At 43.0% G+C, this 24,301-nt stretch overlaps 1 pseudogene; it reads left to right on the forward strand.

Moving 5' to 3' along the window:
- Window positions 1-3,607: 3,607 nt before the first annotated feature.
- Window positions 3,608-14,651, forward strand: LOC123457210 (annotated as a pseudogene).
- Window positions 14,652-24,301: the final 9,650 nt, after the last annotated feature.

Raw genomic sequence — 24,301 nt, forward strand, 5'->3', positions numbered from 1 at the left:
CCAGCAGAGAGGGAGGGCACCTACATGAATACCACCACTTCCACCAAAAGTAATGCCCATGACAGCAGCATGAGATGCACCATAACCATCTGCAGAACCGTGACCACCATCCTGGTCATCTGCAGGAACACAAAGAGCGACAGCATGCCTACCACCATGAATACCAGCAGGGTCACCTAGGACAGATGCATACGCCCAGCTTGACCTTGAGCAGGCACACAGAGAGGAACAGCATATCCGGCACTGCAGACATCAGCAGAGATACAGAGGGCAGGAGCAAGATCACCTCTATGACCGTCGGCTGGCATGCAGAGCAGAGGCACATGGCCACAAGAACCATGAGTAGGAAGTCACAAGACAGCAGGTCCATCATCAGAAACAGAGGTCAGCAGCATGAACACCACCACCATCACAGGCGAGAACAAGGAGGGCAGCAACATATTGGCTACCATGTCCATAAGCAGAGATACAGAGGCCAGCAGCAAAGGCCCAGGTTCAATTCCCCAGTGTGCATTGTAAATCCACATTCACATAGTGGCTCTTAGATCTGGAGTACATTTACAGTGGCAAGAGGTGCTGTAGTGTCCATTCTCTCTCTTTCTTTGACCCTCCCCCAATGTGTACCCCTGAAAATAAATAAATAAGATTGAAAAGTTCTCTTAATGCAGTCATTGAAGGGAAACTATCAACAAAAATCTATATGGAAATACATTTTAAATAGCAAATCAACACCCAAATATAGCATTATTTGAACACTCCTCAAACTCTGCCACAATCAATAAAGAGTGTTATCTTGGCATTTAACTGCACTGGTAAACATTTTTAATAGTGCGTATATCATATACCTTTAAATAGCATACTTGTGAAAGAACATATCATTGTGTAATTATTTCAGTTCCCAAATTATACATATATATATATATATATATACATATATATATTTATACATATATACATGTATAAATGTGTGTATCTATATATAAAATATCCATTTGCATACATACATACATACATACATACATATATACATACATGCACACACTCAGAAAGGCTTGGCTCTTTTCCGTGTATATTATAACTTATGGAGTTGTCTCTGATGTGCACTCTATGAACCATTTCACCAACAGGACATGTTTTCTAAAGAAGAATGTCACAGTGTATTCAAAAACTACACTTCTGCAAACCAATTTTGGTATAGGTCAGACAGGTGTCACTTCACATTTATTTAGCAAGATTTGTATCTTATAATTTTTCATCAATAGCAATAGCAAAAATTCATAATGATAAAAATGATCTATTTTGAAATTTAGTTGTGATTATGCTAAACTTAATAGGTATTATCCATGTAGCTTTTAAAAAGTACTTTAAGTCAGCGGAAATATTTTCTTAAACATGTGTCTTTTAAGGCAATTAAAACAATATTTTCCCTTTTACTATTTTTTTGGGTAAAATTTTGACTTTTCTTGCACTTTGTTACCATGCTCAAAGTACCCGTTGCCCTTTTATTAAAGCAAATGTGACTTGATCCCACTGCACCTCATGATGTGAAATTCAAATGCTCAGCCTTGGCCCAGCTAGGCAAAGTCTCCTGTGCACTGCACTGAGTTCCATTCTCAGCATAGTTTTCGTGTGTTGTTGAAAATGTCGCTGTAGGCTGTGTCCACGTGCACCAACCACTTCATACGGATGCCTGAGGCGAAGGCTCAGAAAATAGGTAGAAAGTATTCACATAAATCGGCTAGTAAGTATATTTGGTCAGTAAGGTGACAGGAAGGGGACACAAGGCATCGCGTACAGCTTCTAAGCAAGAGGCCAGCATGCACGCACGTGTGGAAGTGTGAATTTTCAGGAGGAGTAAATACCTGCTGCATTCTCCACGGCTGCCCTGCACTCACGGGCATCCCGGCGCGCTGCGCGGGGGAAGTCCCCAGCAAGCGCCTCTTTTCAGCCGGGACGACAGAAGCCCCCGCGCACCGCGCTCTCCGAAGCCCCCTGGTCGCCAACGCTGGGCGACGCCTCCGCTCCCGCAGCTCTCCGTTCTCACCGGGAGACGTTCACACCGGAGGTGAGAACCCTCTAGAAGGCGGAGGGCGGAGAGCACGTGCACAGGGACGCGGGGGAAGCACTGGCGCCACCCGCTGACCGGAGCTGGTAATTACAGTTTCTGTGACTTCAGCCTAGGAATCCAGTAAGCAGCCTGCCCGCTGAACCCCGAGAGTCGCAGGAAGCTCGTTTAGCTTAGTCCAGAACGCAGACAGTGCACAGAAAACGCGTGGAATTACATCATTTCTGTCAAAACACACAGACAGACCTCTCCATAGCCACAAATAAGGATACGATATCTCAGTTATGCAAAACTCAACGATGAATAAATTAAGAAGTTAAAAGTAAATCCAATGAAAACAAAGGGCACAAGCAGAATAAAACACATCAATCAAATTCAAGCAAATCAGATAAAGGTATATTAAAAACAAATTTAAAGTTCAAAAACAAAGAGGGCCGAGAGATGGTTCAATGGTTAAGGTGCCGGCTTGTGAACACCAAGGACCCAGGCTCCACTGTCCAGGTCCCACAGCAGCCACATGCACAAGGTAGACCATGCCTATGGTATTTTTCTTTTGAATGCCTACAGGCATTGGGGCGTCCATTCTCTTCCTCCTTCACTCTGTCAATCATAAATAAATGAAAACTTTTTTAAAAAACACAAAAGGCCGGGCGTGGTGACGCACGCCTTTAATCCCAGCACTCGGGAGGCAGAGGTAGGACGATCGCCGTGAGTTCGAGGCCACCCTGACACTCCATAGTGAATTCCAGGTCAGCCTTGCCTCCTAGAGTGAGACCCTACCTCGAAAAACAAAACAAAAACAAAACAAAACAAAAAAACAGAAAAGAAGTCTGCTTGCAGAACTGTGTAGGACAAAGATGCAATTAATAAATAAGTTAATTTTGTTACTGTTAATAATTTATTGAATTTGTATGCATATAAAATTGTACAACTTGAGCCAGGCGTGGTGGTGCACACTGTTAATCTCACCACTAGGGAGGCTGAGGTAGGAGGATCACCATGAGCTCAAGGCCACCCTGGGACTACATAGGACTTTTCAGGTCAGCCTTAGCTAGAGTTAGACCCCACCTCAAAAAAAAAAAAAACAAATATTGCACACACTTGAGCTTGAGCCTGGATGGCTTGCAGCTGGGGTAAGCTGGTGTTGCTTGCCAACGTAATCACAGGGGATGGGAATGTTTCCAATGGGAGCTCACTCATTGTCCAGGTCTGTTCTATTCCAAATCACAAAGGACAGTAGAGGAGAGGTGCTTTATTCTAACTCAAACTAGTTTCTGCACAGGATGACAAGGTGTTGCAAACTCTCTTCCATACTTATTTATTCTTGGAGGGAATGACCAGCCTCCATCAGTTGAAGGCCTCTGAGGCCAGGGCCCATGTTTCAGAACACAATAAGACACCTGCAAAAGAAGAACTGAAGACATAATGAAGATATCAGATACAGCCTAAATACAAAGCAAAGGAATTCAGCTGTCTTTGAGGTGACCAAAGGAGAATAATGTTGATTTTGTACTCAGCTGCCAGCTTCAGCCCTAACCAGCAATGAATCATCACTCACTCTCACTGGCCTTATCTCAAATAAGATAACTGATGGACAATTTAACCATGAAAAACTACAAAGCCAACCAGCAGAAAGACAGCATATCGTGAGTCAGCACAGTCCTGAGGCAGACAGGCATTTACTATGCTGCCTATTTTCACATGTGGATTTAAGTGGTGATCATAAAAGCAGTGGCAAAGATTCCCATCAGACTCAAGTTTCTGATTCAGGAGTGTGCTTCAATTACAAAGTGAAATTATATCTCGACATTGTCATATGCCATTGATAATCCATGGCCCTACCAGAAGAGTTTAAAGCCTATGACCCACTTACTTGCCCAGCTGAGTAAAGTTCTCACATTAAGCAAAGGACAAGAGGCAAGTTTTGGTCATGCCATCTTGAATTCTTCCAGCTCAGATCTCAGAGGTTCTGCTGCCCAGTTTATCAAAGAGAAGTTTCTCGACCTTCTGCATACTTACATTGACCCAGATGTCAGTGGAAGTCAAGAAAGAGGCTTCCAAGATACAGCAATAGAGGTTCTGTACTTCCTCCTCTCCCTTCTCCTCCTTGGGAAGAAGGGAGCCCGTAGAGTTGCACAGGAACAGATAGATGCTCTTCTTACAGAGCCACACAGAGATATTCCCATAGAACATTGCCCGGTGGTGCTTGCACCACTTTTATACCCTGAAAAATGGGCCATTCTGATGGTCAGGATCTTGCCTGATTCTGGAGGGGTAACTAAAACGTGATGGAGAAATTTTTCACTGATTCCATGCAAGATGTAGGCTATGGCTTTTGTTGGAGTACTGAAGAATGTTGGAATATGATCATGCAGTTCGGTGTCTGGGTGTTGACAGCTGCTCGGGATGCCCGGGTTTTGGGAATGATGGCTCAAGCTCCTTCACAATGAACAGATGGTGTTCCATTACAGAGTATCTCTACTTCTGGCAGTGGGATCGGGAGTTATGGGAAAGATAAAATTGATGGAACACAGGCGCACACATGGAATGCCAAAGTCCTGATTGACATCATTAAAGACCTGAACACTAGTTTGAATTTCAAGGAAGTAACTTTTGAACTGGACCATCCTGGATTTCAAATTCATGATAGTAAAGGACTTCATAAGGTAGTGTTTGGCATTGGCATGGTAAGGTTTGGGCAGGGAAATATTCTCAGTGGACTTCATATACAGACCTTGGAAAAACCCAGAAGGCCAGTTCTCCTTCATTACACATTCCCTAATAAATCCAGAGATCTTCTGTTTTGCTGACTGTCCATGTCATGCTGTTGCCACTGCCATTCTGAAACTACCACCAGAAGATGATGATCGAGAAGCTGCCACATGAAAGAGCTTGGGTTTGGTTGAGTCTCTGCTGATGATTGCAGAGTTTGGACACTATGAGCAAATTAAGCAGCTCTTCAGCTTCCCTATCAAACACTGTCCAGATATATGGGTATTGGCATTATTACAAATCAAAACCTCTTGGCACACCTTACACCATGAACTCATCTCCACTTTGGTGCCAATTTTCCTTGAAACCATCCTAACTGTGCCATTATTTTGCACTCTGCATGTCATGGGCAGGGACAGTCCCCAACAATTTGCCCAATTTTCATGCATGCAATAGCAGAACGGTATTTGAGAGGGGAGCAGTATGACCAGCCCAAATTGTCTTCAATACCTCACGTGGCCCAAGTCTTAAAGGCCTTGTCAATGCTGCTAAATGGCACTCCGTTTGCTCACTGCACTGGCTTCACATCACGAATACCTCATACTTTACAAGTGGCTCACAGACAAAATAAGAGAGTGCAGGGAGCCTTTTATCCAAGCATGCATGACTTTTTTAAAGAGAAGGTGGCCTTCTATTTTGGATGGAATTGCCCCAGAGAAAGGTCAGCCCCAAAGTGCTCAACTTCCTACTGAAACTCTGGCAACAATGCTATCATCTCTACAGGCTTGTGCAGGAAGTGTTTGTCAGGAGTTATCAGAGATCATCCTCACCTTGGTACACAATTGTCACAATGTCATGGATAAACCAGACAGCCACCTCCTGGAGTTGTGCCCAGTGGTTGCCTTCCTAGTGCTAGCAGCTAAGATGCCATGTCTCCTGTTTAGATTTATCCTCTTGCTGGAATGGCATCTCTAAATACAGCTGGTTTGGCTACCCCTCACATATGTACGTGAATTCCATTTGACCCAAAGACATTGCTATCCTTGTCTGGCAAGTCAAGATATCATTCCAGTGCCAAGGACAGGAACCTGTGTGGAAAACTGGAGACGCTGGTGTGCAGTGTCCTCTGCAATGTCACCATACAGCATAGCCATGGCTGCTCTTTTTCTTCCACATCTCATGGGAACTTCTCATGACTGTGAGGAGAATGGAAGGCCACAACAGATTCTACAAGTGTTCACGGTGGACCGTGTCTTACGTACTTACCGTATTCTCTTGATATCTGTGACCGTGACCCAATGAAGGAGGGGCACGTCCGTGATTATCCAATACTTCTCCTTCTGCTCCTTCATTGCCCCTGCTTCCATGGTCTGGTCAGGAACATAGTCCAGAGCCTGCGAGTGGGCACCCAAACCCTCCGAATACATGTTTGGACCCAAATACACCTCATTCTTTCTGGAATGGGTTTAGCAATTTTGATCTATGCCTGAAGGGCATAAAGAATGTCCCTACCTGCCTATGGGTTTGATGTCAGTCCTATATTCGAGAGACTCCTGCGTATCTACTGCCTCAAAGAGACGTCTGTCCTCCTGTTAGAAAGGGGCACAGGACTCCCTGGTAGCTTCTCACTTCACCTGGAAGCTCTGCATGTCCCATGCGGATGTGACCATTTGAGTCACATGTCTGTCAGGGGCCTCCTTTCCCTAGCACATGGAGATCCCCTGCCTCTTCGTGGCCTTCTCTCTGGCCAAAAAGCTCCCGATTCTCTAACCTAGGGTGAGAGCGAATGCTATCACCCTAGATTAGAGAATCGGCTCACTTCACACTAAGGGTCAGATTTATATAATTCACAAAGATGGCCAACGCACGGCCATGGGTCAGCCCGAGGCGTTCTTGTTGAAAGGGAACAATTTCTGCGGGTTAACCCCCACACTTACAACTGGGGAGCCTAGTGGAACGGGACTGTGTGAAATGTGATGGAGCAGGGCGCGGAGGGTGGGTTTCTCTGGGAATGAGACAGCTCCGCAAAGTGTCCCTTAATTGGTGGCAGGAGGAGTGCCTCCACGAGCGCTAGGCCGGCTGCTAGAGCAGGAGAGCCTGCCTCAAATATCAAACGTTCAGAGATGCCAAAATCGTTGAGAACATCTGAGTCCACGTTCGTGGACTGCTCACTTACCCTTGACACTGGAGATGATTAGGCGCCACCTCTTCTGAAACGTGCGGGGATGCTGGTCGGGGTGTCTTGAGAGAGAGCCTGACAAGTCCAGGACTTCAAAGGAGTGGGGTTTTCTTCCCCCCAATGACAGAGGCACGAGGACTGTTGCTTGTGGGTTGAAGGCCACTCTGACAGGCTCTGCAATCTTTCTTAACCTGTCTTCAATAGGAATTGATTTGCTTACCTTGTATCAGAATGAAATGGCAAAGTACACATGACAGCTGCCGCCCAAGGAGGCCCTCTCTCTTCGCAAACCCGTGTTGAGCAGGGTTTCATCGCGGACGCTCCGCCCCCCGCGCCAGGCAAGGAGAAAAAAAAGTAGTCGATTTATTTAACTATGAGAGAGAAAGTGAGAGATTGAGAAGAGAAAAGGACCCTTTGAGGGAATGGGCCCAGCAGGTGACCGAAATCACATGAGCGCCCCCTTGTGTCTCGGGCGTGCCTGCATCCCGGAGGTTCAAACCGGGGCCTTTAGAATTCAGAGTCAAAGGCTCTGACCTCCATGCCATCTCCCGCTTCCCAGCAAGTCCGTGGCTGGATTCCCTTGGCCTGTCTTGCTCCAGCGAGTCTTGAATTCTACTACCGGGTGTGCTGGCATTCATGATGGAGCCACAGGGTGGCTGCCTTGTCACCTTGTTCATCCTCTCATCTCTGCTGCCAGTAAAGGCACCTGCCCTGACTTTAAGCACTGCGTTTTGATGATACTCAACTGCTCTGATCATTGAAAATCGGACATTCAATGAAAACTATCCCAGGTGGGTCAAAGGATAAAAACAGGCCTAATTTTCTTTTCTTATTCTATCTTTGCCTGGATTTGGTATCGGGGTAATGCTGGCCTCATAGAAGGAGTTTGGTAGAATTCCTTCTTTTTCTATTTCCTGGAAAAGCTTAAGAAGCAATGGTGTTAGCTCTTCCTTAAAAGTCTGGTAAAATTCAGCAGTGAATCCATCCGGGCCTGGGCTTTTCTTAGTTGGGAGATTATTGATAACTGTTCGGATCTCCATGTTTGTTATAGGTCTATTTAAGTGATTAATCTCATTTTGATTTAATTTAGGTAGGTCATATAGATCAAGGAAATCATCCATTTCTTTCAGATTTTCATACTTTGTGGAGTATATGCTTTTAGAGTATGTCCCTATGATTTTTTGAATTTCTCTGGAATCTGTGGTGATGTTACCTTGTTCATCTCTGATTTTATTAATTTGTGTCTCTTCTCTCTTTCTTTTGGTCAGATTTGCTAAGGGTTTATCAATATTGTTTATCCTTTCGAAGAACCAACTCTTTGTTTCATCAATTCTTTGGATTGTTCTTTTTGTTTCTATTTCATTAATTTCTGCACTAATCTTTATTATTTCTTCCCGTCTACTGATTTTTGGTTTCCCTTGTTCTTCTTTTTCCAAGGCTCTAAAGTGAAGCATTAGGTCGTTTACTTGCGACCTTTCTAATTTCTTAATATAGGCACTCAAGGCTATAAATTTACCTCTTAGAACTGCCTTCATTGTGTCCCAGAGATTTTGGTATGTTGTGTTCTCATTATCATTTGACTCTATAAATTTTTTGATTTCCTTTTTGATTTCTTCATTGACCCATTCGTCATTTAGTAGTGTATTGTTTAATTTCCATGATTTTGTGTATGCTCTATAGCCTTTCTTGCTACTGATTTGTAGTTTAATTCCATTGTGGTCAGATAGAATGCAAGGAATTATTTCAATTTTCCTGAATTTGTTAAGATTTGCTTTGTGTCCTAATATATGGTCTATTTTAGAGAATGTTCCATGTGCTGCTGAAAAGAATGTATATTCTGCAGCCTTTGGATGAAATGTCCTGTATGTATCTGTTAAGTCCATTCCTTCTATGACCCCATTTAGTCCAGATTCCTCTCTGTTTATTCTTTCCTGGGATGACCTGTCAATTGATGAGAGTGGGGTGTTAAAGTCACCCACCACCACTGTGTTTGGTGTTATCTGTGACCTTAGTTCTAATAGTGTTTGTTTGACGAATTTGGGAGCCCCCATGTTAGGTGCATATATGTGTAGGATTGTAATGTCCTCCTGTTGGAGTGTGCCCTTAATCAATATAAAGTGACCTTCCTTATCTTTCTTGACTAACGACGGACTAAAGTCTACCCTGTCTGATATTAGGATAGCAACCCCTGCTTGTTTTCTAGGCCCTTTTGCTTGAAACACCGTCTTCCAACCTTTCACCCTAAGATAATGTCTATCCTTTGTAGAAAGGTGAGTTTCTTGGAGACAACAAATTGTAGGATCCAGCTTTTTAACCCAGTCTGCAAATCTGTGTCTTTTCGTTAGGGCATTGAGGCCATTGATATTAAGAGATATTATTGAAAGGTGTGTATTTATGTTTGCCTTTTTTTGTGTGTGTGTGTGTGTGAGTGTGTTTCTGGTTCTACCTGCGCTCTCTTCTGTTAACTAGTATTTGAGTATTGCTTGTTTTTTCTAGGTTCCTTATATGTGTGCTTTTCCTTTTCTTCAGCATGGAGGATTCTATCAAGTATTTTCTGTACAGCTGGTTTTGTCTTCAAATACTCCTTTAACCTGCTTTTGTCATGGAATGTCTTTATTTCTCCATCTATTTGAATGGATAACTTTGCAGGATAAAGTAACCTTGGTTGACAGTTGTTATCTTTCAGAACTTGGAATATATCACTCCAAGCCCTTCTGGCTTTAAAAGTTTGTGTTGAATAATCTGCTGTAATCCTGATGGGCTTGCTTTTGTAGGTAACTTGATTTTTCTCTCTATCTGCTTTCAATATTTTTTCTTTGGTGTGTGTGTTTGGAAGTTTGATTATAATATTGCGAGGAGATGTTCTTTCTGGGTTTTGTCTGGCTGGGGTTCTAAAGGCTTCCTGTATCTGCATTGGCACCTCTTTCCCAATTTGGGGGAAATTTTCTTCTATGATTTTGTTGAAGACACCTACTATGCCTCTGGAGTGGAGTTCTTCTCCTTCTACTATGCCCTGAATTCTTATATTGGATCTTTTCATAGTGTCCCGAATATCTTGAAATTCCCACTCATACTTTTCTATAAGTTTGTCTTTCTCTTTGTTGGACTGCATTAGGTCTGCCACCTGGTCTTCTAGCTTAGATATTCTGTCCTCCCCCTCATCCATCCTACTGGTGAGATTTTCTACAGAGTTTTTTATTTCATTAACTGTGTTCTTCATTGCTAGTAATTCTGACTGGTTTTTCTTTATTATTTCTATTTCCTTATTTATGTCTTGTATTGCCTTCTTTATTTCATGGAATTGGTGTCCTGCATCTTCTTTGATTCCTTTGATTTCTTCTTTGATTGTTTTGATGTGTTCTTTGACCTCTTTGAACATATTTATAATCATTTTTTGAACTCTTTCTCAGGCATTTCCTCTAACTCTTTCTCACTGGAGGACATTTCTGATGCATTAATACTTTTAGGTGGATTTATATCATCTTGCTCTTTAGTGTTTCTTGTGTTATAATGTATATATTTTTGCATCTTGGATTAAGTAAATGCTTGGATTTTCTAACTAGCTGGGTATTCTTAGCTGTATCAAGTGATTTGATGTTATATATTTTCACGGTAGGACCTTAAGGTGTTAGGTGTGGCTCTTAAGACTCTCAGAGTATCTACAAAGATGTTCTTAGGGGTTGAGTTTCCCTGCTATAGGAGTATTCAAGCAGGCTGAGTGGAATAAAATACTGGTAGATTCTAAAATTTGACTAAACACTGTACACATTCAATCAGAAACAGCCCCGAGTATGTATGCAAGAGTAGTTATTATAACGACCAGATCCTCTATCAACAAAGAGGTTAAGATTTCTGGTCTGTTGAGGGATCCAAGTCAGCTTGCGACCAAGTGAGACCCTTCCCTGGTGCAATCCCAGTTACCTTGGATGATTTTGGTCTCAGTCAAGTTGCTGCCTGGGTCGTCGGGCTGCTGTTCTGATTTCTGGAGCTGGACACTTGCTTTTCCTGTGGGGCAAACCGAGCCTGGCAAGTGTGGCCCTGCAGATCAGCACCCCTGCTGCTGGAACTGCTGCTGCTCAAGCTGCCCCTGCTGGGACTGTAGCCACTGCTGCTGAAGGTGTTGCTGCTGGACCCACCGCTGCTGCTGCCTCTGCTGCTGCTGTAGCTGCCACTGCTGGAGCCACCAGTGCTGCAGAAGCTGCTGCTGCTGTGTCCACTGCCGCTGCTCCCCCTGAAGCTGCTGCTGCTGAGTCTGCCGCTGCTGCCACTCCTGGGTCTGCTGTTACCGGTGCTGGAGCCGCTGATGTTGCTACTGAACTCTCCTCCTGCTTGGGTCCCGCTGTTGGCGTGGCCAGGTCCTGGGCTGCTGCTCTGTTCGCTGGAGCTGGGCTCAGGCGGTGGGGGAGGGGAGGGAGCCGCAGCTGCTCCGGTTCTCTCGCTGTTCCACGTGTTCTTCTACCTCGCAGTCTGCTCCTCCGTTGCTCACTGCCGCTCTCCCCTCATGTTTTCAAGTTGCGGAGAGCACGGTGTGAGGGAAGCGCCCGCCCCTGGCTTTTCCTGCGGCTTGAGCTGAGTCTGGCGGCTTTCTGGCTTTCTCGTGCGCCGTGGCCACGGCGGTTGGCCGAGCTGCCAGAGCCGCTTTTCCCGCCTGTGCAGGCTCTGGATGCTCTGGAACTCTTCTACTTCTCTGCTGCCGCTTCAATTTCCTATACACCTCACTTTTTAGTAAAAGTGTGTATTTTGCTGATTTTTTTTTTTTTTTGTCTTTTTCCCCCCTAGGCTGCTTTGGCGTGGTACTTCCGCCACCTGGTGACTTAGAACACACGAGCGCCCCCTTGTGTCTCGGACTTGCCTGCGTCCCGGAGGCTCAAACCGCGGTCCTTCTTCTTCAGAGTCAAAAGCTCTAACCTCTAAGCCTTTTCTCGCTTCTTGCCATGCCGGTGGCCAATGTCCTTTTCCCTTGCTTTCTCTAGTGATCCTTGAATTCTAGTACTGGGTGAGCTGGAATTCAGGATGGAGCCACGGGATGCCTGCCTTGTCACGTTCATCCTCTCATCAATGCTGGCAGTAAGGTGCCTGCCCTGACTTCAAGCTCCCCGTCTGTGTTGATGATACTCAACTGCTCTGATCATTGAAAATCGGAGATTCAGTGAAAACTATGCAAGATGGGTCAAAGGTTACAAACAGGCCTAAATGTTTGTCCTTCAACAGGGATATCCAAGAGAGAAATATGTACATGACTTCTATTTGACCCAAAGACATTGCTATCATTTTCTGGCAAGTAAAGATATCATTCCAGTGCCAAGGACAGGACCCTGTTTGGAAAAGTGGAAACGCTGGTTTAATGTATAATGGCCCTGTTGTACAAAGGAACCTGGGTACCACTGGACTCAACCAGCCTATATTCCAGCAGACTAAGATGAAACATTCGGACTTGTCTCAGGTGTGGCTAGAGGCAAATCAGTACTTTGTAAAGAGATAGTTGAAGAAGCAACCAGCTGTTTTCCAGAAAACCTGTACTCACCCACCTCACCCACTGTGTGTGCTGATGACGTATTATAAATGCCACTGAGATTCAAAGATTCTACTATGACATGGGAATGAGAAGTGTTTAACTGTATAGTAAGAAACTTGTTTGAAGAGAATGGGTTTTTCCCCAGTACCCTTATAAAGAATTAAAATAACAGCCTTCCTATTTGGTTGCATATAATTGAAAAAGGACTTATCAACTACATGGCCTTGAGTGTGGCCCTGTGATATGTTCGTGAAGCCTGAAATGAGCCTTTTGGATCCAAAATGTATTCTTTTGTGATTGCTGCACTAGATGGATTTACAAATAGATTGAAGGACTATCCCCAATATTGTCAGCACTTGGCTTCCATCAGTCACTTTATGCAGTTTCTACATCATTACAGGAGTATATTGAGAAAGGACAGCAGTCTAGAGATCCTCCTGTGAAAATACAAGGCTCTATCACAACCCCTGGAAGTATTGCACTGCCTCAGGCCCAGGCTAGGCCCAGGTTCCAGCAAAAGCTCCCCTTGCTGGTCACACCGGTATTGCCACATCAACAACCACCACTGTTGCTACAACAGTTTCAGTCTCCCAACCAACAGGAGTCAGCTATAAGATATATGTGCCACCTTCTATAAATACTACAAATATTGATGTATTGCTTCTAGCAAGAAGTCAAACTGAGAGAATAGTAGAGCCCCCTGAAATATTCAAGAGAAAATGGCTTTTATTTTTAACAATGTCACAGTCAAAAATGACACAGATGTTTAAATAGCTAAAATGGACCATGAAGGAAGAAGTTAAGACTTGAATTTCACATTATCTAGTTATGAAGATCGTCCAACTTTCACAGCCTGTATTCAAACTTTCTTGGAATATTGAAGAACCTGAAGTTTAACAAGATGGTTCCTAATGAGTCCTGCAGAAATCTGAAAGTGTTCTTGTCCACTGATAAAGCTCTGGCCAATTTCACATATTGTTCTTTGATAAAGAACTTGGGACATTGGCTAGGAATGATCACATTAGCTAAAAACAAACCCACCTTACACACTGACTTGGATGTGAAATTTTGCTGCTAGAAGCTTATGTTAAGGACGACAGGAATTGCTCTATGTAGTGCCCTTTGTTGCCAAAGTCTTAGAGTCCAGCATTCATAGTGTGGTGTTCAGGCCACCAAACCCTGGACAATGGCAATAGTGAATGTGTTAGCTGATCTACACCAGGGACAGGACTTAAAGTTAAACGTGAAGTTTCAGACTGAGATGCTTGAGGGATTGAAAGAAAGAGATAACCTTATAAAGTCAAAATCCTTAAGGGTGGGCTGGAGAGACGGCTTAGCAGTTAAGCGCTTGCCTGTGAAGCCTAAGGACCCCAGTTTGAGGCTCGGTTCCCCAGGTCCCACGTTAGCCAGATGCACAAGGGGGCGCACGCGTTTGGAGTTCGTTTGCAGAGGCTGGAGGCCCTGGCGTGCCCATTCTGTCTCTCTCCCTCTATCTGTCTTTCTCTCTGTGTCTGTCGCTCTCAAAAAAAAAAAAAAAATCCTTAAGGGTGTGTGTTGCTCTACACCCTTAACCCTGTCAGCTGTGAGGTTGAGATTTCTGTTCTGAAATGGGTTCCAAGGCCACTTGGGTTTGAATCAGACCATGCCCCCAGTGATGATTGACGAATAAGACAAAGGCCCTATCTGAATCTGAAAGCATCAAAGGCAACAATGGTCAATCCCCAAATACAGTTTAATTGAGAATGGTAAAGCCACCAAGAACATGTAACCCATAACCTGCCCTGACATGGAAAGAGAGATTAACACTTCCAGTGTAGGCCTATATACCTGCTTTTTTGTCAGTCCGCCTCGTGACCTTTTGCGTTGGCTTCAAATGTCACCAATGCTGGGTGCCCACGTTAATCCCTCCGTGTCGTGCTATGCAACTGCTGTATTGATATCCATCTATATAGACATATGTATCAAGATAGCTATGGATACATATACAGATATAGTTTCCAGGAAAATGTAGTGCTTTTTCTCCTGGCTGCCCGTGCTACTTTCTAGTGAGCATATCTACCCTGTTGCTGCTGTCCTTGGCAAACACTGGACTGAACCTTCTGCAGCCCTCCAACTTCAAATATGGACCAGTGTCTCTCCAGGAACCTTCCAGCTTCATTGTACCAGTTCTCTTCCTCTGAACAACCCAAACTGATTGACAAGACAGGGATTGTATTCTTCTGGGTTTGTAGTATTGAAATGCACATACAAGAATGAGAAACCTTTATTATTTAATCAGATTTACCAAATGAAGGAATAAAAAGAAACTCCTGAAGTCTTATTTATTTTTTAAAGTATTTAATTTTTATTTATTTGAGAGACTAAAAGTTGGTGTACCAGGGCCTACAGCCACTGTAAATGAAGTCCACATGCATGTGCCACCTTGTGGATCTGGCTTATGTGAGGTTTGAGGAATCTGTCCTGGATGCTTAGGCTATGCAGGCAAGCACCTTAACTACTGAGCCATTTGTCCAGCTCCCTCATGTCTTCATAAAAAAAAAAAAAGAGAGAGAGAGAGAGAGAGAGACCATATATTGAGCAAAATTGAGAATGTCTGTATTAAGATCACCTTCTTTCAGACTATTCTTTATGGAATACCTATTATAAACGTTATTGGCAAAAAAAAATTGTTCTTGCAAAGTGAAGTATTTTTCTAGGATTGAGCTAATAAAATGGAGATGTATTGGCACAAGGCCAACTAGAATTAAATGTGTAAGACCTCTGATGCTGATGTGCTCTTGTTTCTCTCAAGCATCTTTATTTTTATTTTATAATATTTTTGGGTATTTTTTGAGATATGGTTTCTCTCTATGCTGCCTATGCTGACCTGGAATTCACTATGTAGTCTCAGGCTGCCCATGAATTCATGGCCATGATCCTGATACTTATGCCTCCCGAGTTCTGGGATTAAAGGCATATGCCACTGTGTCCAGCAAGCATCGCTATTTTTGTCTTCTTTATTTCCTCCATCCTTCCTTTCTTCTCAATATACTGTCTTTCCTTCTTTTCTCCCTTAGTTTATGCCTCCATCCCTTCTTCTTTCTTCCTCTTTCCTCTCTTATTCCTTCCTGTTTCTTCCTTCCATCCTTTCTTCTTTCCCCTCCCCCCTCCCTCCTTTCCTCACTCATAACTTTTCTCCCTCCCGTCCTTCATTCCTCTTCTTTTCATTCCCCCTCATCATTCATTCATTCTTTCTTTCTTTTTTAAATAATTGTTTGGAGAGAGAGAAAGAGAGAATGGGTGCAAAAGGCCCTCCAGCCACTGCAAACTAACTCCAGACACATGTGCCACCTTGTGCATCTTGCTTACATGGGTCCTGGGGAATAAAAACTAGGTCATTATGCTTCAAAAGCGAAGTGCTTTATCCGCTGAGCTATCTCCCCAGAACATCATCCCTTTTTCCTTATTTTCCTCCTCTCCTTTCTCCCTGTATCCCAGAGGCTAGGGTGAAGAACAGATGGGGAAAAAGATGATTGTTGACTTAAGAAATACAGCTAGACAAACACATTGATTACAGTAAGAAGACTTTATTTAACAACTCTTTGCTTTCACTGTATCATTAAAGATAGCTGGAAATATTAAATCTTCATTTTACATTTCCTTTTTTTTTCTCACTCTATCCCAGGCTGACCTGGAATTCACTACGTAGTCTCAAAGTGGCCTCCAACTTATGGAGATCCTCCTACCTCTGCCTCCTAAAGCTGGGCTTAAGGGCATGTGCCACCACACCCAGCTCCTTATTTAATTATTTGAGAGAGAGAATGTGAGAGCATATGGATTCAAAGTCTCATACAGCTTACAATATATATGCAAAACATTTAGGTGTTGACTAAAAACAAAAAGGAGGGCTGGAAAGATTGTTCAGTGGTCAAGGTGCTTACCTGCAAAACCTACAGGCACAAGTTTGATTCACCAGCACCCACATAAAGCCAGATGCACAAGCTGGCACATGTGTCTGGAGATATTTGGAGGGTCCGGAGGCCCTGGTGTGCCCATTTCCTCTCTCCTCCGAAAGAAATAAATTTTTAGAAAACAAAATAATGGAAATTTCCAAAGAAAGTAATTTCTTGTTGGAGGCTAGAATATGATGTTCACAGCTTATGACCTTATTGTTTGACACTCAATGTAATCCCTCTCATTGATGTGAGGGAGGTGAACTCAGGGCATAGTCTAGAAGCCAGACCGAAGGAGTGGGGAAGCTCTATAGCAAGGTGGTGGTCACCACAGGAGGTTGTGGGCTCAGGACATGTGGGGTATCTCAAGGGAAAACTAGAATTCAGAAATCACAGGGCAGCACAGAGATCCCTGCTGGAGACAGGTGGACTTGTTAAACTTTATGATCCTTGCCTCTCACTGTCTTTGTACTTCCCAGGGACTATAAAATTTATGGGTGTGTGAAAGTGGGAAGGACAGAAAAACTTAGAGGAGCTTTATAAAAATTCTACTTTGCCTAGTAAAACACCATTTTCATTTGGTTATTATTATTATTTTTTTAATTTATTTTGGGAAACAGAGAAAGAACAGGGACAGAGGCACAGATGGTCATGCTGGGGCCTCCAGCCACTGCAAACAAACTCCAGACTCATGAGCCACCTTGTGCATCTAGCTTTAATTGGGTCCTAGGGAAATGAACATGGGTCCTTAGGTTTTGCAGGCATTCTGTTTTTTTAACGCTGTCCCTTATAATTTAAATGAGAAAAATCGATTTTAAATGAATTGTGCCTCCTCCCTTTGTACTTTTTGGATCTTACTTTCACAGCAGAGACTTCATTATTAAGATGATAAATTCTCAAGTAGATTATGCCTTGTAAGAATAACTTTGCTTTCTTAACTTCATCAGTGACAAGGTTTTATTTAATCAGCTTGTTATAGAAAAGGAAAAACAAGGGGGCTGGAGAGATGGCTTAGTGGTTAAGGCATTTGCCTCTGAAACCCAAGGACTCAGGTTTGATTCCCAAGAACCCTGGTAAGCCAGATACACAAGGTGGCACATGCGTCTTGTGTTCCTTTGCAGTGCCTGGAGGCCTTGGTGTACTCGTTCTCCCTCTCTCTCTTTCTCTCTCTCCGTCTCTATCTTCCTCTCTCTCTTTCTGAAATAATAATAAACAATTTAAAAAATCAGCATCTTGTAGAAAAATTTAAAAAACTTAAGACAAAACAAGTTTTTGCTCAGTCACGACATACAACTTTCACATAGTGGCACCTGTGCATTCACTGTCTACCTATGTGTGTATACATGCGTCAATGTATGCGTTCTCTCCACAAGAGGGGATTTCGAACTACCCAGAAAAATGAATAAATGAGAAGCTTCTAAAATGAGTACATGCATGGGCCCGTTGGTCTCAGGATTGTGATGAACCGTTTTAGCAATATTGCCTTGATCTGCCCCAAGGGGTTAGTGAGTGCAGAATTTGAACTTGAGGAAAGCAAACATTTCTGGGAAAACCAGCCAATCCCTTCTCCATCAAATCTTGCAGAACATGTCATGAAATCTCCCTCCCTCTCTCTCTCTCTCTCTCTCTCTCTCTCTCTCTCTCTCGCTGTGTGTGTGTGTGTGTGTGTGTGTGTTTTGTTTATTTTGTTTTTTCAGGTAGGGTCTCACTCTAGCTCAGGCTGACCTGAAATTCACTCTGTAGTCTCAGGGTGGCCTTAAACTCATGGCGATCCTCCTACCTATGCCTCCCAAGTGCTGGAATTAAAGGCATGTGCCCCAATGTCTGGAAAATTGCTGTCTTTTTAAAATTGACTTATTTGCAAGCAGAAGAGAGAGAGAGAGAGGGAGAGAGAGAGGAAGAACGAATGAGAATGGGTACATAGGGCCTCCAGATACTGCAAATGACCTCCAGATACATGCATCACCTGGTGCATCTGGCTTATTCAGGTGCTGGGGAATCTAGCTTGGGTCCTTAAGCTTTGCAGGCTAGCACATTAACTGCTAATCCATCTCTCCAGCTCATGAACTCTTTTTGACCTTGCTTTGCCCTCACCTTTGCACATCTGGCTTACATAGGTTCTGGACAAACTGAACATGGGTTCTTGGGCTTCACAGGCAGTGCCTTATCCACTAAGCCATCTCTCCAAACCAACACATGCTCACTAACTGGCACAAGCATCTGGAGTTTAACTGCAATGACTGAGGCCCTGTCACTCAAATTCTCTCTCTCACTCTTTCTCTAAAATTAACAAACATCAATTTTTTCCTTTGTTTTTAGGGGAGCATCTCACTTTACCCTATGTTGACCTGAAACTCACTCTGTAGTATAGGTCTTGAACTCACAACCATCTTCTTGCCTCAGCCTTCTGAGTGCTCAGATTTAAGTTGTGTACCAGCATATCCAGAAGCCCACGTACTTAAAAATATGTTTACTTATTTATTTTTAATCAGAGATAGACAGAGACAATGGAAACCCAGGGCCTCCAGGCATTGCAAACTCCAGACCCAAGTACCACCTTGTGCGTCTGGTTTTATATGGGTCCTGACAAATTGAACCTGGGTCTTTAGGCTTTTCAGGCAAACACTTTTATTGCTGACCAATCTTTCAGGTCCCCCATGTACTTTTACTCCTTCCAGAAATGGTATATATATATCTCTATACTACATATATATATATTTTTAAATTTATATTTATATGGTATATATATATGGTATATATCCCTTTTGGATCATATGTGAATAATGTGTATATAATATGAATGCATTCATGTGTATAGATGAATGCATGCATACATACCAATGATATCTAAACACATCAAACCTGAACAGCGTCATATACATGTAAATAAACTACATATCTTATGTATGTTTCATAAACAAGTCAAACCTGAATAGTATCATACATATATGTCATATATCATATGTTTGTCTTTCATATATATCACATAATATGCATCATTTATATATAATTCTATACATAACTATGCATATACGATGCATTATGAAATATATTTCTCATATGTCATGAGAGTAGGATTTGGATAGACTCCAGTGAGAAGAAGAGTAGCTGTGGGGTCATGAGAGAAGCTGATTGGTTGGTGGGAACATTCAGATTCTTCATTGGTAAAGGAGTCAAGTTCAGAATTCTCTATTTCTTCCTGACAGCGCACATGAAGATGCAATTTGATTTCTCACGTCTGGACACCCATCCCATGCATACCATCTATGACCTTTCCTCTTCTTCCACCCTTTATTGGAGGCAAGACAGAGAGAATAGGTGCATCAGGGCTGCCTGCAGCCACTGCTATCGAATTCCAGACACATGCACCACATTGTGCATCTGGCTTTACTTGGCTCCTGGGGAACCAAACCTTGGTTGGTAGTCTCCTCAGGGAAGCTCCTTAATTAATAAGCCACTTCTGCAGTCCTCATATCAGCCCTTTATCCAGGTTTGATTATTGGTTTTGTTAACTTTTTTATTCTCTTCCTCTGAAACAAGGTCTGTTGTGGCCCAGGCTGGCCTTGAACTGATTATGCAGCAGAGGGTGACCTTGAACTCCCCATCCTCCTGCCTCTACCTTCCTACTGCTGGGAAGATGGGCATGTTCTCCCTTCACTCACCATTCCTAGTTTATATGGTGCTGGGGCTTGAACCAAGGCCTGTGTGCATGACAGTCAAGTACACTACCCACCAAGAAACACTGTTGTATGTTTTTTTGAGATGGAGTAGAACATGGACATGTATTTTGAAAAATGCAGCTCATTTTAAAATGTAAAATATAGCCTTCCATTGATACTAAAAGTAACTATGGGGCTGGAAAGATGGCTAAACAGTTAGGGAACTTACCTCTGTAAAGCCTAAGGACCCAGGTTTGATTCCCCAGTACCCATGTAAAGCCAGATGCACAAGGTGCCACATGTGTCTGGAGTTCTTTTGCAGTGGCTCGAGACCCTGCTGCACCTGTTCTCTCTCTCTCTTCCTCTCTCATAAATAAATATATATATATATATAAAATATTTTTTTTAAAAAAAAGAGATTTGGGGTCCTTTACAGAAAAACAATCAAGTTTGAGAGATGGCTTAGTGGTTAAGTTGTGTGCCTGCAAAGCCTAACAACCTGGGTTCAATTCTCCAGTACCACAAAAAGCCCGATGCACAAAGTGGCACATGCAACTGGAGTTTGTTAGCAGTGGCCAGCAGCCCTGGTGTGCCTATTCTCTCTGCTTGTCTCTTTCTCCCCTTGCAAATCAATACATAAATTTCAAAGACACAAAGCCCACATTAGGGAAACTGGTTGTCCCTGAACAAAAGAGTGAAACTTTGGTTGGTATTTGTTTTCCTGGTCATGATCAACAGGCATCTCCCTTGCGCTGTGAGTCTGGAGAAGTGGCTGAAGTGGCACAGGGCCCAGAGTGTCATTTTCCATGTTAAATGTTTCAAGGCCATCAACATTTGGTCCTATTACATTGTGGAGGTGGTGCTAAGTAAGCTTACAGTATCCAGGCTGGTCTTATGAGGGACCATCAGGTGGGGTGACTAGAGAACCCAGTGTCATGAATACCTTTACATTTTTAAATATTTTATTTTTATTTATTGATTGGACAGAGAGAGACATGGAGAGAGAGAGAATGAGCATGCCAGTGTCTCCAGCCACTACAGCGGATCTCCAGACAGCAAAGAGAGAGAGAATGGAAGAGCACCGGGGTGTCCAGCCACTGTGAACAAACTCCACGTCATGTGCCACCTTGTCCATCTGGCTTTACATAGGTACTGGGAAACTGAACGCAGGTGTTTAGGCTTTGAAAGCAAGTGTCTTTAACCACTGAGCCATCTCTCTGGCACCATGAATATCTTTACTACTCAGTATGGGAATAACTCTGCATGAAGATGTGATAGGGGAGCCATCCAAATACCACACTTAAGTTATGTGAGTGTGTGTGTGTGTCAGAGGTCAAGAATGGGTGTCATCTTTAGGAAAACCATTCTAATTTATTGAGACACGGTATCCCACTGAGCCTGGAGCTAACCATTAGTTTGCACTACACGGCCAGCAAGTCCCAGGAGTCCTCCTGTCTCCCCCTCCTCAACTCTGGGAAGGACAGCATGCAAAACCATGTCCAGATTTCACATGGGTGCTTGGTATTTTGAATTTGGGTCCTCACACTTGTGCAGTGAGCACTTTAATCCATGAAACTACCCCCATGGGAGCCCCATGCCTTTGAAACTTTAAATAAAAATCATCACAGTGAATTGTTTTCTTTAAGTGAGGCAAGTATGTCTCCCACAGCCATAAGCCCTGTGGAAAGAACCAGTGTGCACACATGTAAGATTATTCATATGCCAATGTGAGCACACAACAGCTTGGACAGGGGCTGGAGTTTGTTTGCAGTGGCTAGAGGCTCTGGTGCACCCATAATCACTCTTTCTCCCTCTGTCCCTAATAAATGAATAAAGAAATCCAAAAATAAATATTTTAGGACTGGAGTGATGGCTCAGTGGTTGAGATGCTTGCCTGCGAAGCCTAAGGACCCAGGTTCAAATACGCAGGCCTATCTAAAGCCAGATGCACAAGGTGGTGCACGTGTCTGGAGTTCCGTTGCAGTGGCTTCAGGCCCTGGTGTGCCCCTTCTGGGTGTGTGCATCAAATAAATAAATAAATAAATAAAATTATTTAAAATAATTTTTGAGGCTCAGTGCAACAGACTAGCCATTTGTGTGTGTGTTTGTGTGTGTGTGTGTGTGTGTGTGTGTGTGTGAGAGAGAGAGAGAGAGAGAGAGAGAGAGAGAGAGAGAGAGAGAATGGTTGAACCAGGATCTCCAGCTACTGTAATTGAAATCCAGACACTTGTGCCACATTGTGACCATGTGCAGCCTTGTGCATTTTCCTCACATTGCAAGTGTATTACATGGGAGGGTTAAAAATAGGTCCTTAGGGTTCCCAGGCAAGCATCTTAACCGCTATGCCATCTGTCCAGCCCTAATTCTTTTTAATTTTATTTCTTTGTTTATTTATTAGAGACAGAGAGAGGGAGAGAGAGAGAAAAAGTGAGAATGGGTGCACCAGGGCCTCTAGCCACTACAAATGAACTCCAGATACATGCACCACCAGGTGCTTCTAGCTTACATGAGACCTGGAGAATCAAGCCTGGGTCCTTAGGCTTCACAGACATCCACCTTAATTGCCAAGCAATCTCTCCAGCAGTTAAAATAATTTTTAATAAAAACAAACTTGGCTAGGATCTATTTCTTCCATGAGAAGTCTTTTTAAGATGTCCCAATAAATTAGATTAAATTCTGTGAGACTGGGCATAGTTGGCATATGCTTGTCTTTCCAGCACTTAAGAAGTAGGGACATGAGCCAGGCATCGTGGTCCACACCTTTAATCCCAGCACTTGGGAGGCAAAGGTAGGTCGTTTACTATGAGTTGGAGGCCACCCTGAGACTACATAGTGAGTTCCAGGTCAGCCCAGAGTAGAGTGGGATGCTACCTTGAAAAACAAAAAACAAACAAACAAACAAAGAAGTAGGGGCAGAAGTATGAGGAGTTGAAGGGCTAGCTTCAGCTTCATAGTAAGTTGGAGGCCAGCCTGGGCTACATGAGGGGTTAACTAAGAAGAACAACACAAAAAGAACAACAAAACAAAAAAAAATGATCAGTGTGTATGAGAAACTATAGTTATAATAATATGCCACCCTTTGTGAACATGCATGTGGCCCCTGTATTTACTGGAAATGGAAAATTAGATTTACTGGGATGAAAATCGAGCCATCTCTGGGAAAGCCTGAATTGGGAAACATTTTGTGTGGCTTTCTTTTTTTGGAGAGTCATATCTTTAAATTTTGATGCCCACAGAGCTGTGCCAAAAGGGGAAGCCATCCTCCTCCTGCACTGGTGAGATAGCAACATAAAATAAGTTTACTTTCAATGAACAAACATTGAGTTACAATAGCCTCTCTCTTTAAAAAATTTCATTTACCCATTTATTTAGATTTATTTATCCATTTATTTATTTCTTTTGCTTATTTATTTATTTTTATTTATATATTTATTTTTGCTGTGGTTGGAGGGTGCTGGGAATTGAACCTGGGGCCGGCAAGTTCATCTAAAAAGCGTTCTTTGCATAGAATGCTTTTATTTGAAAATTTTATCTTAGAAGATTTAATCATGCATACTGTCTAAAGAGAATATAGATATCCTTTATACGGTTCTAAGGGGTGTAAGCTTAATGTGCTGGATCCATGACCAGCATCAAAACAGGAAAATGATAGAATATGCATCTGAATATATGGACAATAATACACCGTGCAGTTACACTTCAATCTATATCATGTTCTGTGCACATATTTAGATAAAATTGTGCCTGTGGACATTTATAATTGTATAAAGGTTCAACGCCTGAAACTGGTGATGAAAACCATTCCCTTAAACCATTTCCTATTTTTTAAATATTTTATATACATAGAGAGAGAGAGAGAGAGAGGAGAGAGAGAGGAGAGAGGAGAGAGAATGGGAGCACCAGGGCCCCCAGGCACTGCAAACAATCTTCAGGTACATGTGCCACCTTGTTCATCTGGCTTTACGTGGGTATGGGGACAAAACATGAGTCACCCAGGAAAGTGCTTTAACCTCTCAGCCTTCCCTGCAGTCCCCATCTCCTATTTCCAATATGTGTTTGTTTCTACCTAATGTTATTTATAGGAGATTTGTAAAGTTGACATTACTTTCTGTTTGTTGAAGGGTAGGGGAGGCTGGGTCTCCCGTAATCCGGGCTAGCTTCAAACTTGCTACATAGCCAGGGTCCTTGACCTCCTGCATCCACCTCCCATGTGCTGGGATGACAGTGGTGAGCAGCACT

This window comes from Jaculus jaculus (assembly GCF_020740685.1).
Source record: "Jaculus jaculus isolate mJacJac1 chromosome Y unlocalized genomic scaffold, mJacJac1.mat.Y.cur SUPER_Y_unloc_3, whole genome shotgun sequence".
In the NCBI taxonomy this organism is placed as follows: Eukaryota; Metazoa; Chordata; class Mammalia; order Rodentia; family Dipodidae; genus Jaculus; species Jaculus jaculus.